Consider the following 17341-nt stretch of genomic DNA (forward strand, 5'->3'; position numbering starts at 1 on the left):
ATCTCAGGAGTTCGAGACCAGACTGGAGAAACCCCATCTCTATTAAAAATACAAAAACTACCTGGGCGTGGTGGTGCATGCTTGTAATCTCAGCTACTAGTGGGGCTGAGGCAGGAGAATCACATAAACCCAGGAGGCGGAGGTTGCAATGAGCTGAGATTGCACTACTGCACTCCAGCCTAGGTGAGTTAGATTCCATCTTAAAAAAAAAAAAAAAAAAAAAAAAAAAGTGGCCTGGCGCGGCGGCTTATGCCTGTAATCCTAGCACTTGGGAGGCTGAGGCAGGAGAATCACTTGAACCCAGGAGACGGAGGTTGCGGTGAGCCGAGATTGCGCCGTTGCACTCCAGCCTGGGCAACAAAAATGAAACTCCATCTCAAAAAGAAAAAAAAAAAAAGATGTACTAGAGCAGAAGGCTCCATTGATTTCTCAATTTGTACAATCAAGGGTTGGAATCCATGCTGGACATTATTGTCCACTAAATACTGGAGACCTTGTACCTCATCTTCTGTCATGGGATATAGCTAACATTTGAGTGATTATTATATGCTAGGCTATATACCAACCCAGTGCTATGCATTTTACAGGAGTTATTTAATTCTCAGAACAACCTTACAAGGTAGATACTATTATTATTCCTAAAATTTGGCAAATAGACTTTGTGTTTGTATGTCAATGCTGACTTGGATTCTAGGCTCAGACCATGATAAACACACGTTTGATGTTTATAAGGTTTTGGCCAGGTGCGATGGCTTACGCCTGTAATTCCAGCACTTTGGGAGGCCGAGGTAGGTGAATCACCTGAGGTCAGGAGTTCGAGACCAGCCTGGCCAACATGGCAAAATCCCATCTCTACTAAAAATACAAAAAATTAGCCAGGTGTGGTGGTGGGCTCCTGTAATCCCAGCTACTGGGGAAGCTGAGGCAAGAGAATCGCTTGAACCTGGGACGTGGAGGTTGCAGTGAGCCGAGATCATGCCACTGCACTCCAGCCTGGGCGACAAAAGCGAAACTCTGTCTCGGAGGGGGCGGGGGGGAAAGGTTTTCATGAAGAAACTGAGGCACAGAGCGGTTAACTAATATTATCAGGGTCACATAGTTAGTAAGCTAAAGAGCCAGGATTTGAACCCAGGCATCTGATTCCAAAACTGTAGTTTTTAACCATTAGGGCATTCTGCCTCCAGTGTAGAAGGACACACTTGCCAAGAAGCTGTATCTTGGGCCTAGAGAAATGGTATAGCCTTACATTGGATAAAGGCCTTTTGGTATTCAGCCTGCCTAGGAGAAGTCTGGTGCATTCCTTTATCAGTGAGGTTGCATTCAGCTTCAAACAGCAATAGAAAGCTGACTAGCAAGTCTGAAAAATAAGAACATTTATTGCATATTCAATGTGCAGCTCCAAGGTTGGTTGAATAGGTCACTAATGTTGTTAAGTACTCTCGGCCTCACCAACATCAGGATATTAGCTTTTCTTCTTCTCATGTGTTACTTCCTTGCCATGAGATGGCTGCTGCAGTTTCAATTGCACAAGAGAAAGGAAGGAGCAAGGAGCAGAGGAAAAAGGACTTTTAATGGCTTTTTATCCCTAGCCAACTTTCTTTTGGGTTCCATTGACTATGACGGATTGACATGTCTCCTCCTAAACCTGTTGCTGGAAAAGGGGAATGGGAGGTAATATGATGATTGCCTTAGATAAATCACTATTTCTCCCTGGGATTCTGTTGCCAGGGGTTTCAACCATTACCAAATTAGGGTGCTGTTAGGAAAGAAAGGGGATGGCTGCGCCTTAGCTTGGGCTGGCCATAACAAAGCCCTGTAGACTGAGTGGCTTAAACAACAGGCATTTATTTTCTCACAGTTCTAGAGGTTGAAAAGTTCAAGATCAAGGTCTAGCAGGGTTCAATTTTTGGTTAAGGTTCTGGATCCTTAATTACATCTAAAAGGCTCCATTTGCAATTATCATCATATCTGGGATTAGGGCTTCAATATATGAATTGTAGTGGACACAAACATTCAGTCCATAACAGCTGCCAAGTAGCCAATAAAACAACATCTGCCATTTCTTTGTGGAGTGATTGGGTAGTCTCAGCTTGGGTAGCAATCTAGGAATTATGTTGGTTGCAAGGGACACAAAAGATATGCTTATGATAATCTTAGTAATGGTGAAATCACATGTCACTAGTCACCCAGACCTGAGAGCCAGAAGGTCCCCCCCACATTCTCCCTCAGAGATTTCCAGAGCTTTAGATTCCTGATTAATGGACTCTGTCCACAAATGGTGTCCTTGGTCATCTCATACATTATAGGGCAGGCTGAGCATGGGTAGGGCATTGCTTCTGTCATAACAAGACTTGGTTTATTTCAAATAATCTAGAATCTGTGAAGATATATAAGAGCCTATTGGCAGATTCCTGAATACCCCATGCATGCAACCTTTGTCTGCCTATGCCCAGTGTCTCCAATATGAACGACTTCAAGGCTACTCATGTTGTCCAATTTCTAAGCAAAGCCTGAGGATGGGTGTTTCTAGTCTCCTGCATAAAGGAAGTAAATATGACAAATTAAGTTTTACCAATAGTAATTTATGTATTTACTCCTTTGATATCCCAATAGGTCTTTCTTTCCAGCACCTTCACCCAAGACAGCTAGAGCTGAGCCATCCACTTTTCTGGGTGTATAAAAATTAGGGATCTTTGGTTGCAAGGAATGGAAACCAATTCTGGCTGATGTGACAAACAGGAGATTTTAGGGGAGAACATAGAGAGCCTAGACTTAGTGGGAATACTGGGGGATCAGGCTTGGAATTGGGCAGGAACAAAGTCAGCTCTTCAGGGTAAGAAAGCAGGACCTGGAGGAACAGTCTGGACAGACACCATTGCCTAATGAACGAATGCGAACCATTGTCACTTCAATTCTCTGCAGAATATTCAAACTAGAGACATGGTCAATTTCAGGTAGATCACAGATTTAAATGTGAAAGGAAAAACCAATGAAGCCTTTAGAGGAAGACTGAGCAGAGACCCTTTGGGCCAGAGAGAGCAGGGCAAGATGACAAACACAAACAGGGCCTGTGGACCGGAGGACTCCTGGCCCAGACCAGCGATGGGAAACAGAGGTAGAACCTAAAGGTTTGGAGGGTGGCATGTTCCTGTGGCTCAGGGTTTTGAGAAGTTCAAGCATAGCAGACATTACGCCCCCAGCAACCTGACTGATTCCAGATCCCCACTGTGGTGCCTCAGGTGTGCCTATTGCACCTCCCTTCTTGGTCAAGGTCAGCTTAGCCTGCTAAGAAAGGACCTCAGGGCCCACAGCTGAGCAGGGAACAGGCAAGGGTTCATGCATCTCTTCTCCCAGTGAAGGTGCCCAACTAACTGGGTGTAATGGATAAGGAACCAGCCCGGGAACTTAGCAGTGTGGAAATCCAGTCCTCCAAGGGAAGCTACCTGAAAATGTGCAATGCACAGCCACAAGACCAAGAGGCTGCAATTCAGGGCCACTGATGACTGCAACAGCTCCACAGAGTATAGAGCAGTGGAAACAAAGACTTTTGCTTTGTATATATTTTAATTAAAAAAAAAAAAACTACTGTTGTGCCAAGCCTGTTCTAATCACTTTACATGTGCCATCTTATTTAATCCTCCTAATAACTCCATTGTGGGAGTTACTATCTCATTTTACAGATGAGGAAGCTAATGCACAGAAAGTTTAAGGCACTTGCCCCAAGTAACACAGCAATTTAAAGAGACAGAGCGGGTATTTAAATGTTGGCAATTTAAATATTGGCATTACCTCTCATATAAGCCAGACAGATAAACACAGACCGTGAAGCAGACTCTTTGAGCGAAGGCTCACAATCAAAAAGGCAACAGAAGTCAAAGAGACAGATACAGGCACATTGTACGGGTGGAGAGTACGAGGGCATGTCAAAGAGTCAGGGTGTGAGCACATGATTACGTGGAGACGTGATTTTGTATAGCCTTCATTTATCTTCAGCTTTCCTTTTGGAGGTGTCATGTAGGACTTCTAACATCAGGTTGATAATGAGAATCATAGACTCCTTCAGAATCCCGCAATGAACTTGTACAACAAATCCTTCTTCTTCTTTTTTTTTTTTTGAGACGGAGTCTTGCTCTTGTTGCCCAGGCTGGAGTGCAATGGCATGATCTCAGCACACTGCAACCTCCATCTTCTGGGTTCAAGCTATTCTCCTGCCTCAGCCTCCCAAGTAGCTGGGATTACAGCCTCCCGCCACCATGCTCAGCTAATTTTTATATTTTTAGTAGAGATGTGGTTTCACCATGTTGGCCAGGCTAGTTTCAAACTCCTGACCTCAGGTGATCCACCCGTCTTGGCCTCCCAAAGTACTGGGATTACAGGCGTGAGCCATCGCACCTGGCCCAGCAAAGCCTTCTTAAAAAATTTGATTTTATTGTGGTAAGAACACAACATGAGATCTACTCTCTTTAACAAATATTTAAATGTACAATGCAATTAACTATAAGGAAAAAATTGTATAGCAGATCTGTAGAACTTATTTACCTTGCTTAGCTGAAACTTTCTGTTCGTTGATTAGCAACTCCTTATTTCCCTTCTCCCAGCCCTTGGCAACCACCATTCCACTCTTTGATTCTATGAATTTGACTATTTAAAAATACCACTGCAGTGGAATCATGCAGTATTTGTCCTTCTCTGACTGACTTATTTCACTTAGCATAATATCCTCAAGTTTCATTCATATTGTAACATATTGTAGGATTTTATACTTTTTTTTAAAGGTTAAATAATAATCCATTATATGTTTGTTTGTTTGCTTGTTTTTTGAGACAGAGTCTCACTCTGTCACCCAGGCTGGACTGCAGTGGCACGATCACTGCTCCCTGCAGCCTCCGCCCCCAGGTTCAAGCGATTCTCATGCCTCAGCCTCCTGAGCAGCTGAGATTACAGGTGTGCGCCACTATGCCTGGCTAATTTTTATATTTTTAGTACAGATGGGTTTTTGCCACTTAGGTCAGGCTGGTGTTGAACTCCTGACCTCAAATGATCCACCCGTCTCAGCCTCCCAAAATGCTGGGATTATGGGCATGAGCCACCATGCCCAGCCTGCATATACTCTTTACTGTTCAAAACAAGGGTTAAAAGTGGTGGAATTGAGGCCAGGGGAGGCCTGTATGTGGTTACATTTTAAAAACTAATCTTAGCCAGGCATGGTGGCGCATGCCTGTAGTCCCAGCTACTTGGGAGCTGAGGCAGGAGGATTGTTTGAGCCCAGGAGTTCAAGACCTGCCAGGACAATATAGCCAGGTCTTCTAAAAACAAACGAATAAAACAAAAAATACCTAGTCTTTTAGAGAAACATACTCACATATTCATGGATGAAATGATGCCATGTCTGAAATTTACTTCAAAATAGTTTGGGAGGAGAAGAAGTGGGTGAGGGTTTGGTTGGGGCAGGATTGTCCCATGGATTGATAGATTGATGGATTGATGGTCTTGCAGGTTAGATAATGAATATGGGGCGGGGGACTTATTGTACCATTTGGTCTACTTTTGTGTAAGTTATACATTCCCTATAATTGGAAAGATTTTAAAAATTAAGATATGGCAGCACAATTTGATTTGCAAGTGACCATGTCTACCCTAGCAACTGTGAAAGACTTCATTTAAAAACTTAGTAGTTCGCTGAAAAGATAAGTTGAAAACTTTAAATGCTAACAAATCTTCATCCCAATTTTGCTCTTCCCACACAACAGAAGTGACATCCTGGCCACAGAACTTGTGTGAAACCATGTACAACACAAAGCAAATTGTCAGTTTACTTGGAGTCTCTGGCTGTAACTCAGCCTTGGCTTGGCTGTGTTCCTTTAGAGCTGAAGCCTCAGTTGAGACTCCTTGCTGCAGAAACAGGGGCCAGACCCCAGGGCCCATGCAAAAACTGGAGGGGTCACCAAGACCCTGGAGGCCTCTGCTCCCAAGAACATGAGTCCCCTGTTACTTTCAAAGGGAGAAGCACCCACATGTTTGAAGGCATCTTCTAGATGGAGGATTCTAAACACACTGGAATGCCTCAGACTCTGTTCTCAGCAACTTCTCTTCTCATGCTACATTTTCTTCCTTGAGAATTCATCCTGGCTCACAGCTTCAAATTGATCTAAAAGCTGATGATTCCCAGGTTTATACTGCCAGCCTGGACTGTCCCTTGACTGCCACCGATTGGCATATCCAGCTGTCCTCACAACATTCTTACATAAATGACAGTAGGGAATCTGTGTTACCATGTGAAACAGGCTGGGTTGGGGAGGGGGGGATCATTGCCAGAGCCACTCCCACCTTAGTCTGCCCATCCCAGGAAGTTATTCTTGATTCTTTTCTTCACTCATCACCTCCAATTGCTCAGCAAGTGCTGTTGACTCTACCTTCAAACTATACCCCAAATCTGACTATGTCTTACCATCTCTACCACCATCACTTCATCCAAACCACTGGTATCTCCCATCTGAGCTATTGCAGTAACCTTCTAACTGGTCTTGCTGCTTCCTCCTTCATCCCCTGTATCAGTGTAGATTAGATTTTAAATATATTCATCAGATCACAAGCCTCTCCTAAGAAAACTCAAATTCCTGCCAGGCACAGTGGCTCCTGCCTGTAATCTTAGCTACTTGAGAGGATGAGGTAGGAGGATTGCTTGAGGCCAGGAGTTCAAGACCAGCCTAGACAACATAATGAAACCCTGTCTCTAAAAACAAAAAACAAAAAAAACAAAAAACAAAAATTATCCAGGTGTGGCAGTGTGTGACTGTAGTCCCAGCTACTCAAGAAGCTGAGATGGGAGGATTGCTTGAGCCTGGAAGGTCGAGGTTGCAGTGAGCCTTGATGCTTGATCATGCCACTGTACTCCAGCCTGGGTGACAGAGTGAGACTTTGTCTCCAGAAAAAAAAAAAAAAAAGAGACCTTGTCTCAACAGAAAAATTATCTGGCTGTGGTGGCACACACCTGTAATCCCAGCTACTTGGGAGGCCAAGGTGAGAGAATTACTTGAGCTCAGGATTTGGAGGCTGCAGTGAGCTGTGATGGCACCACTGCACTCTAGCCTGGGTGTGATAGAGTGAGACTCTATTTCAAAAAAAAAAAGCAAGCAAGCAAGCAAGCAAGAGAAAGAAAGAAAGAAAGAAAGAAAGAAAGAAAGAAAGAAAGAGAAAGAAAGATGAAAAACAAAACAAGTCCAGGAGCAGCAGCTCACAGCCGTAATCCCAGCACTTTGGGAGGTCGAGACTGGCAGATTGCTTGAGGCCAGGAGTTCAAGACCAGCCTGGCCAACATGGTGAAACCCTGTCTTTACTAAAAATACAAAAATTAGCCAGGCTTGGTGGCGCACATCTGTAATCCCAGCTATGTGGGAGACTGAGGTGGGAGGGTTGTTTAAAGCTGGGAGGCGGAGGTTGCAGTGAACCGAGATCACACCACTGCACTCCAGCCTGGGTAACAGAGTGACACTCTGTCTCATAAAATAAAATAAAAACAAAACAAACTCAAATTCCTTACATAGTGGACAGGCCCCTACATGAACTGGCCCCTGGCCACCCACTGCTTCCTTCTTGGCTCCTTCTCCTCTAGTCACTGGCCTTCATGACAGTCTGTGAATTTTACTCCAGTCTCAGGATCCTTGTGTTTGTTCTTCCTTCATACTTCTTATGGTGTGTTCTGTCCCTTAATCGGGGGGAAGGGGGGTCCTTGGATTCAGGTGTCTACTTAGGGTTCTACATAGGTTCTCAGAGACATTCTCCTCCTGCTGTATGTAAAAGAGGCCTTTTCCTCACTGTTTTCCTTGTTTTTTTTTTTTTTTTTTTTTTTTTTTGAGATGGAGTTTTGCTCTTTCATCCAGGCTGGAGTGTGCAATCTGGGGTCACTGCAACCTCCGTCTTCTGGTTTCGAGTGATTCTTCTGCCTCAGCCTCCTGAGTAGCTGGGATTACAGGTGCCCACCACCACACCTGGCTAATTCTTGTATTTTTAGTAGAGACAGGGTTTCACCATGTTGGCCAGCATGGTCTTGACCTCCTGACCTCGTGATCCTCCCGCCTAGGCCTCCCAAAGTGCTGGGATTACCGGTGTGAGCCACTGCGCCCAGCTACCTTTCATTTTAAAATAACCCTTATCACTACTGAAAATGATGTCTTTATATGTCTGTCTCTTTGTGTACTGTTTCCTTGCCCTCCTCCAAGGAACATAAACTTCATGAGGGCAAAGACTTTGCCTCTTTCACTTTTGTGTCTCTGGTGCTTAGCACCATATTTGAATATTTGTTGGATGAGTGGATAATGACCATTCCGGGACTCACCTGATACAGACCTATCTTCTCTAGAGAACGGAAAGGTGAACGTGTCACTTACCAGCCACTTACCTTAGGTTGAGTCCCAGAGTGTAGGCTTATGCCATGGAGCTCATGTGAATTTCCACTTGGGCCACCTGGGATTCTTTTCTCAAAAGAGCCTGATGCCTGGTGCACGGGCTGGTCAGCTGGCCTGGAGGAATACAACCCACATTTACCTTACCCCTCCTGACGGTATTCTAGAAGGAAAGCAACTCACTGCAGCGAGAGTACTTTCTCTCCTTCGTCGGTAGGGGATATGGTTTGAATGTAGTCCTGAGGAGTGTCTCAAATAATCTTTGGCCCAATTGTCTTATGTCAGTCTCCTGGGGAGAAGGATCATTTACTGAAGTGAAAAACGAATCAGTCAAGCTTGAAAGCTGTGGATAACAGCACAGGGAACTGTTTTATGGCCTCAAAGAGTTTAACCCAGATTGGAAAAAGGTGTGTCACTCCAGCAGCAACAAAGGGGAGCTGTACCTTGCCTCTGACTCCAGAGAAATGGGACATGTCACACGGGTGACCGACAGGGCACCGGCCACAGCAAGGAGGGTGGAAACTTGGGCAGCAAGAGTCACAGTTACTGTCTGGTGAGGAGTGACCATTGGAGTGACATGGAGCTGCATGGTAAGCACTGGGGACCCGCCAAAGAAGGAGGTTGGATCAGTCAGGTTTTACTGCAATGATTCTACTTGAAAAACACACTGAGTTTCAGCGACTCACAACAACATCAACACCACATTTATGTATCTCACCTATAGGTGTTCAGGTTGGCTGTGGTGGTTCTGCTTCAGGCTGTGGATCCAGATTGTGTCTGCCCCACATGGCTCTCATGCTGGGACCAGCAGCTTCTCTTGGCAGCTAGCAGAGGTTTGAGAAGGCAAGCCAAACCATGCAAACGCGTTGAAAACCTCTGCTCAGGTAACATCCTTTAATATTCCATTGGCAAGGCCCAGCGCAGCGGCTCACACCTGTAATCCCAGCACTTTGGGAGGCTGAGGGCAGATCACCTGAGGTCACGAGTTCAAGAGCAGCCTGGCCAACATGGCGAAAACCCATCTCTACTAAAAGATACAAAAATTAGCTGAGGGTGGTGATGGGTGCCTCTAATCCCAGCTACTTGGGATGCTGAGGCAGGAGAATTGCTTGAACCCAGGAGTCAGAGGTTGCAGTGAGCCGAGATCATTCCACTGTACTCTAGCCTGGATGACAGAGACTTTGCCAAAAAACCAAAATTCCATTGGCAAACAAATCACATAGTCAAGAACAGCATCAGTGGGTCATGAAAATGTGCTCTGTGGACTCTAGTGGGGGACTCTGCAAAGTCTGGGGCAAAGGCTGTGGATGCTGAATTCTATTACAGGGAGGGAGTGAAAAATTGAGAGTAATAATCCAGTCTCCAACCGGGCCCATCACGGCTGTTTGGAGGCACATGTGAGTTACCATGGCGACATCTTGAATGAGAAGGGAGAAACTCAATTGTAAGCGCAAGAAGCAGAAGATTGTTCCTTTGTTCCTGTTACTTTGATACATATTCCTTGATTTGTACCTTCCAGGCTAAAATTTGAGCCTCCTTGATTTTTACCTTCAGGCTAAATTTGAGCCTTTGGAAGCTCAAATTGCAGGACGATGAACATCTCTCCCTGGCAGGAAGCATCAAGGCTGAGAACTCAAGCACAGAGAGCTTGTAACCTGTAGGGCCACACATCTATGCAGTGAAATGCAGCACCCGGGCCTGGCATGAGAAGAGAAGGCACTTGTCTTTTTAGGGTTTGTTTAAAATTTCAGATAAGGCCTGACACGGTGGGTCATGCCTGTAATCCCAGAACTTCTGGGAGGGCAAGGCAGGAGGATCTCTTGAACCCAAGAGTTCCAGGCCAGCCTGGGCAACAGGTGAGACCCCGTGTCTATTTTTTAAAATTGCAGATAAGATTAGATCTTCCTTGCTCTACATTTTTGAGCTTGGTTCTGTGGTGACTTCTTTTCTTGTCTAAGAATTTGGGTAACACTTAGTTTATCCAACATTGTGGGGAATGAGGATTACACATAACTGATACTTCCTCTGAATGGAAATTTGCGCCTTCGAGTGGCACAGCAGTGTTTTTATTTTAACCACTTTAAAAAAATCAAAATTAGGCTGGGTGCAGTGGCTCATGCCTGTAATCCCAGCACTTGGGAGGCCGAGGCGGATGGATCACTTGAGGTCAGGAGTTTGAGACCAGCCTGACCAACATAGTGAAACCTGGTGTCCACTAAAAATACAAAAGTAGCTGGGTGGGTGGTGCACACCTGTGATCCCAGCTACTCAGGAGGCTGAGGCAGGAGAATCGCTTGAACCCAGGAGGCGGAGGTTGCAGTGACCCGAGATTGCACCATTCCACTCCAGCCTGGGCAACAACAGTGAAACTCTGTCTCAAAAAAAAAAAAAAAAAAAAAAATCAAAATTGTTCTAAAATATATAATTTATTACCTGTCTTCAAAATCAAAGGGTCAACTGGGTATGGTGGCTCATGCCTGTAATCCCAGCACTTTGGGAGGCCAAGGCTGGCGGATCACCTGAGGTCAGGAGTTCGAGACCAGCCTGGCCAACATGGTGAAACCTGATCTCTACTAAAAGTAGATAAACAGCTGGGTGTGGTGGCCAGCACCTATAATCCCAGCTATTCGGGAGGCTGAGGCTGGAGAATCACTTGAACCTCGGGGGCGGAGGTCGTAGTGAGCTGAGATTGTGCTACTGCACTCCAGCCTGGGTAACAGAGAGAGACTCTGCCTTGGGGGGAAAAAAAAATCAAAGAATCTTGTATGTAATTTGATCTTTTCTAAAAGACTCAGAATATTTACCTATGTCTACTCTTATGCAACACAATAGTTTCTCCTTTCCTGTTTGTGAGTGTTCTTTGCTATCAGTCCTTTAAAAAGAGTCTTTAAGGAAGAGATTAGAAAAGGGAATTATCTTGTTATTACCAGATCAGGAAGATTACCCTGGACTCAGGGAAATCTAATCAGATTTAGAAAGATACAATCTCAGCAGATTAAAGGGATTCCCCAGAAGGAGTCAGTTCCCGGAAACTATTGAGAATGGTGGTCTTTAATCTTTAGATGGAGAATCCATAATGAACAACTGGGGAATCACGTATGAACACTGGGATAGATTTAGAAGATCAGGATGGAGTATTTGTTTTTCTTTTTTTTAGAGAGACAGGGTCTGTCTGGCTCTGTTGCCCAGGGTGGAGTGCACTGGGACAATCATAGCTCACTGCAGCCTCAAACTCCTGGGCTCAAGTGACCCTCCTGCCTCAGCCTCCCCAGTAGCTAAGACTATAGGCCTGTGCCCCTACACCCAGATAATTTGTGTGCGCGTGTCTTTTTTTTGTTTGTTTGGTTTTTTTTTTTTGAGACGGAGTCTCGCTCTGTCGCCCAGGCTGGAGTGCAGTGACCGGATTTCAGCTCACTGCAAGCTCCGCCTCCCGGGTTCACGCCATTCTCCTGCCTCAGCCTCCCAAGTAGCTGAGACTACAGGCGCCCGCCACCTCGCCCGGCTAGTTTTTTGTATTTTTTTAGTAGAGACAGGGTTTCACTGTGTTAGCCAGGATGGTCTCGATCTCCTGACCTCATGATCCGCCTGTCTTGGCCTCCCAAAGTGCTGGGATTACAGGCTTGAGCCACCGCGCCTGGCCCGTGTGTGTTTTTTTTGTTGTTGTTTTTTGTTTTTTAGAAACAGGGTCTCACTATGTTGCTTAGGCTGGTCTCAAACTCCTGGGCTCAAGCAATCCTCCTGCTTTGGCCTCCCAAAATGCTGGGATTACAGGCATGAGCCACCACCCGCAGCCAGGATGGAGTATTATTAAGCCTTTAAAGGGAAGGAAATTCTGACACATGCTACTACATAGATGAACTTTGAAGACATTATGCTAAATATATTAAGTCAGACACAAAAGGACAGATACTGTATGATTTCACTTATATGGGGTACCTAGAGTAGTCAAGGTCATAGAGACAGAGAGTAGGCCGGGTGCAGTGGCTCACGCCTATAATCCCAGCACTTTGGGAGGCTGAGGCGAGCAGATCCCTTGAGGTCAAGAGTTTGAGACCAGCCTGGCCAACATGGTGAAACCCTGTCTCTACTAAAAATACAAAAACTAGCCAGGTATGGTGGTGGGTGCCTATAATCCCATCTACTTGGGAGGCTGAGGTGGGGGAATCGCTTGAACCCAAGAGGCAGAGGTTGCAGTGAGCCGAGATCGTGCCACTGCACTCTAGCCTGGGCAAGAGAGCAAAAACTCCATCTCAAGAAAAAAAGAAAAAAAAAAGACAGAGAGTAACATAGTGGTTGACAGAGGCTGCAGCGGAGGGATGGGAAGATGAGGAGTTGTCGTTTAATGTGTACAGAGTTTGTTTGGGATGATTGAAAAGTTTTGAAGATGGATAGTGGTGATGGTTGCACAACAATATGAATGGGTCGGGCGTGATAGCTCATACCTCTAATCCCAGCACTTTGGGAGACCAAGAAGGAAGATTCTTTGAGCCCAGGAGTTTGAGACCAGCCCGGACAACATGGTGAGACCCTATTTCTACAAAGAAATACAAAACGTAGTCCAGCATGCTGGTGTGACTGTAGCACAAGCTACTCAGGAGGGCTTAGGTGAGAGGATTGCTTGGGCTCAGGAGGTCCAGACTGCAATGAGCTGTGATTGTGGCCCTGCACTCCAACCTGGGGAAGAGAGCAAGACCCTTTCTCAAAACCAAAAATCAAAAACCAAAAACCATATGAATGTACTTAATGCCACAGAACTGTACACTTAAAAATGGTTAAAATATTAATTTTTATATGTATTTTTCACTAATAAAAAAATCAGAAAAATAAACCTCCACATAACCAGAACATTATTGGGGGAATATTGTTGGCTATAGGTGGAAAACAGGTATTGTCTGGCCCTGAGGGAACATGCCTGAAATATACACAGAATTTAGAGGAGGCCTAGGGAAGATGAGACATTGAAGGTGAGCCAGAGGGAGCAATAATAAGTCATGTTAGGCTTTGTTAAATATTTTGAATTGAGAATACCTACCCCCAGAATGGAATTACTTGATGCAGGAACATGTTAGAATTTATTTGTTTGTAGTTTGTTTGAAAATGGACACTTTCGGAAAACCAGAACTCACTGATGTCTCTCTCTCTGGGATCCCACAAAATAAATTGCAGAGGATTATTTTAGAAAAATAAACATCTGAGCCAGAAAGCAAAAGTGGGTAGAGGTGAAAGCACTCAGATCTGGTGAACCAGTTAGAGAAGAGAGTGAATCAACATAAGTAGCTGGCAAAACTGCCTAAAATCTTCCCAGAGGGACATGGGAGCCACAGGAGAATTGGGAGCCCCAAAGGCACATCATTCCACTATGCAGAAAAATACATGGCAGAAGAAAGTAATTCAAGACCTGAAATTCAAATATGGGGACTTAAAAATGTGAAAAATGGAAGAAAGCCTAGGATTTGAGGAAGAACAGATGGCAGAGATGCATGTCCTCCGTGGGGCTCCAGGATCACGAGAGATGCTTCAGTTCACAGTCGGCTGGGAGTGATTCCAGCTGAAACAAATCGGGGGGAAACAGGCAGATTTCAAAGGCCCGGGGTGGTTTCCAATGAACATTGGTGGTGAAAATGGCTTTCTTGGGGCAATTCTGTGAAATCTCAGCCTTGCGCAGGCCCAAACAATTCCACTGCAAGAGGAGCTCAGGGCTAAAAGTGTCTGCTTAGGAGAGAGTGTGGAGGCTATGTCACTAGGCAGAGAACTGAGTAGCCAGGAACACAAGGGGAAAGTGAAATTTAGAAGTTTGGCCAGGGGTGGTGGCTCACAGCTGTAATCCCAGCACCTTGGGAGGCTGAGGCGGGCGGATCACCTGAGGTCAGGAGTTCGAGATCAGGCTGACCAACGTGGTGAAACCCCATCTCTACTAAAAATACAATAATTAGCTTGGCGTGGTGGCGGGGGCCTATAATCACAGATACCAGGGAGGCTGAGGCAGGAGAATCACTTCAACCCAGGAGGCAGAGATTGCAGTGAGCTGAGATCGCACCACCGCTCTCCAGCCTGGGCGACAGAGGGAGACTCCGTTTCAAAAAGCAAAAAAAAAAAAAGAGTTTGAAATCAGCTGAATGGAGAAGAACAGAACATCAAATAAACATAGCGACTTTTTTTTTTTTCCGAGACAGTGTCTCACACTGTCACCCAGGCTAGAGTGCAGTGGCACAATTTCGGCTCGCTGCAACCTCCACTTCCCAGGTTCAAGCGATTTCTCTTGTCTCAGCTTCCCAAGTAGCTGGGACTACAGGCACATGTCGCCACGCCCAGCTAAGTTTTGTATTTTTAATAGAGACAGGGTTTCATCGTGTTGGCCAGGTTGGTCTTGAACCTCTGACCTCGAGTGATCTGCCTACCTTGGCCTCCCAAAGTGCTGAGATTACAGGTGTGAGCCTACTGTGCCTGACCTAAATAAACAGTGACTTTGCAACAAGGCAGGAATGTCTCAAATGCCACCCTCCAAAGGAGAAGCCATTTTTCTTCTAGATATATCACATGTCTGGTTCTCAAATTCACCTGTTGGTGGGAGTTCTTCCCAGTGTAGTTTGTTTTCAGGTTATGATCTCCAGATAGCTGACATGGAATAACCAACTTTCTTGTAGGGCTGGAAATACAAGGATTTCTCTACCTAGTCTCCTTCTTTCAGATGCCACGGTCTTGATCTTTGGTAATCATATGTTTCTAGATTAAGTTATATATATATAGAACCATCATGGTGTGTGTGTGGGGGTAGCATTTAGGATTGCCTGAGTTTCCAAATATGGTAGGTAAGGGACTGGTACTATGACAATCTTGTGAATCCTATTTATTCTTTGGAGTCTTTATTTTATTTTGTATTTATTTATTTAGGACATGTATCATTGTGATGCTCAATTTGAGGTGTCAACTTGACTGGATTAAGGAATACTAACATTTGGGTGTGGTGGATCATGCCTGTAATCCCAGCACTTTGGGAGGCTGAGGTGTTCGGATCACTTGAGGCCAGAAGTTCGAGACCAGCTTGGCCAACATGAGGAAACCCTGTTTCTACTAAAAATACAAAAATTAGCCAGGCATGGTGGTGTGTGCCTGTAATCCCAGCTACTTAGAAGGTTGAGCTACGAGAATTGCTTGAACCAAGAGGCGGAGGTTTCAGTGAGCCAAGATCGCTCCACTGCACTCCAGCCTGGGCGACAGAGCAACACTCCATCTCAAAAAAAAAAAAAAAAAAAAGCATTCCATTGTATGCATAAACTTCATTTTGTTTATTCATTATCTATCAATGAACATTAGCATTGTTTCCACCTTTTGGCTATTGCAAATAATGTTGCTATACACATGTGCATACAAGGCCAGACATGGTGACTGAGGCCTGTAATCCCAGCGCTTTGGGAGGCCAAAGTGGGTGGATCACTTGAGCTCAGGAGTTAGAGACCAGCCTGGGGAACATGGCAAAAACACGCCTCTATAAAAACTACAAAAAATTAGCTGAATATGGTGGCATGCACCTGTAGTCCCAGCTACTCGCGAGGCTGAGGTGGGAGGATCACTGGAGTTCAGAGAATTGAGGCTGGAGTGAGCCAGGATCATACCACTGCACTCCAGTTTGCGCGACGGGAGTGAAACTCTGTCACTAAAGAAAACTCTGTTTGAATCAATGCCTTTAATTCTTTCGAGTATATACCTGGAAGTGAAATTGGTAGAGCATACAGTAATTCCATTTTTAATTAATTAATTTTTTTTGAGATGGAGTCTCACCCTGTCATCAGGCTGGAGTGTAGTGGCGCGATCTCAGCTCACTGCAACTTCCACCTCCCGGGTTCAAGCGATTCTCCTGCCTCAGGCTCCTAAGTAGCTGGGACTACAGACACAAGCTGCCACATCTAGCTAATTTTATTTTATTGTATTGTATTTTAGTAGAGACAGGATTTCACCATGTTGCCCAGGCTGGTCTCGAACTCCTCCGCTCAGGCAATCCGCCTGCCTCAGCCTCCCAAAGTGCTAGGGTTATAGGTGTGAGCCACCGTGCCTGGCCAGTAATTCAGTTTTTAATTTTTTGAGGAGCCCAGACTCTTCTATTTTAGCTGCACCATTTTACATTCCCACCACCAATGCACAAGGTTTCTAACTTCTCCACATACTTGTCAATATATATTCTGATTGTTTTTTGTTTTTTAAGTAGCCATCCTAATGGGTGTGAGGTGCTATCTCATCATGATTTTGATTTGCAGTTCCCTGAAGATTAGTGAGTGATGTTAAGCATTTTTTTCATGTCCTTATTGGCTTCTGTATATCTTCTTTTTTTTGTTGGAGACGGAGTCTCACTCTATCTCCCAGGCTGGAGTTCAGTGGCAGGATTACTGCAGCCTCTGCCTCCTGGGTTCAAACAATTCTCATGCCTCAGCTTTCTGAGTAGCTGGGATTACAGGTGTGTGTCACCACACCCAGCTAATTTTTGTATTGTTAGTAGAGATGAGGTTTTGCTAGGTCTTTGGCCAGGCTGGTCTTGAACTCCTGGCCTCAAGTGATCCACCTGCTTGGCCTCCCAAAGTGCTGGGATTACAGTTGTGAGCCACCATGCCCAAACCTTATATCCTCTTCAGAAAAAGGTCTATTAAAGTCCTTTGTCTATTATTATTATTATTTTTTTAATTGAGACAGGGTTTTGCTCTGTTACCCAAGCTGGAGTGCAATGGCACAAACATAGTTCACTGCAGTCCTGATCTCCTGATCTCCTGGGCTCAAGAAATCCTCCTACCTCAACCTCCCATGTAGCTGGGCCTATAGGTGCCTGTCACCACACCTGGCTAATATTTTATTTTTTGTAGAGACGGGGTTTCACCACGTTGCCCAGGCTGATCTCAAACTCCTAGGCTCAAGTGATCCTCTTGCCTTGGCCTCTCAAAGTGCTGGGATTA

This window comes from Mandrillus leucophaeus, unplaced genomic scaffold (assembly GCF_000951045.1).
Source record: "Mandrillus leucophaeus isolate KB7577 unplaced genomic scaffold, Mleu.le_1.0 Scaffold218, whole genome shotgun sequence".
NCBI lineage: Eukaryota > Metazoa > Chordata > Mammalia > Primates > Cercopithecidae > Mandrillus > Mandrillus leucophaeus.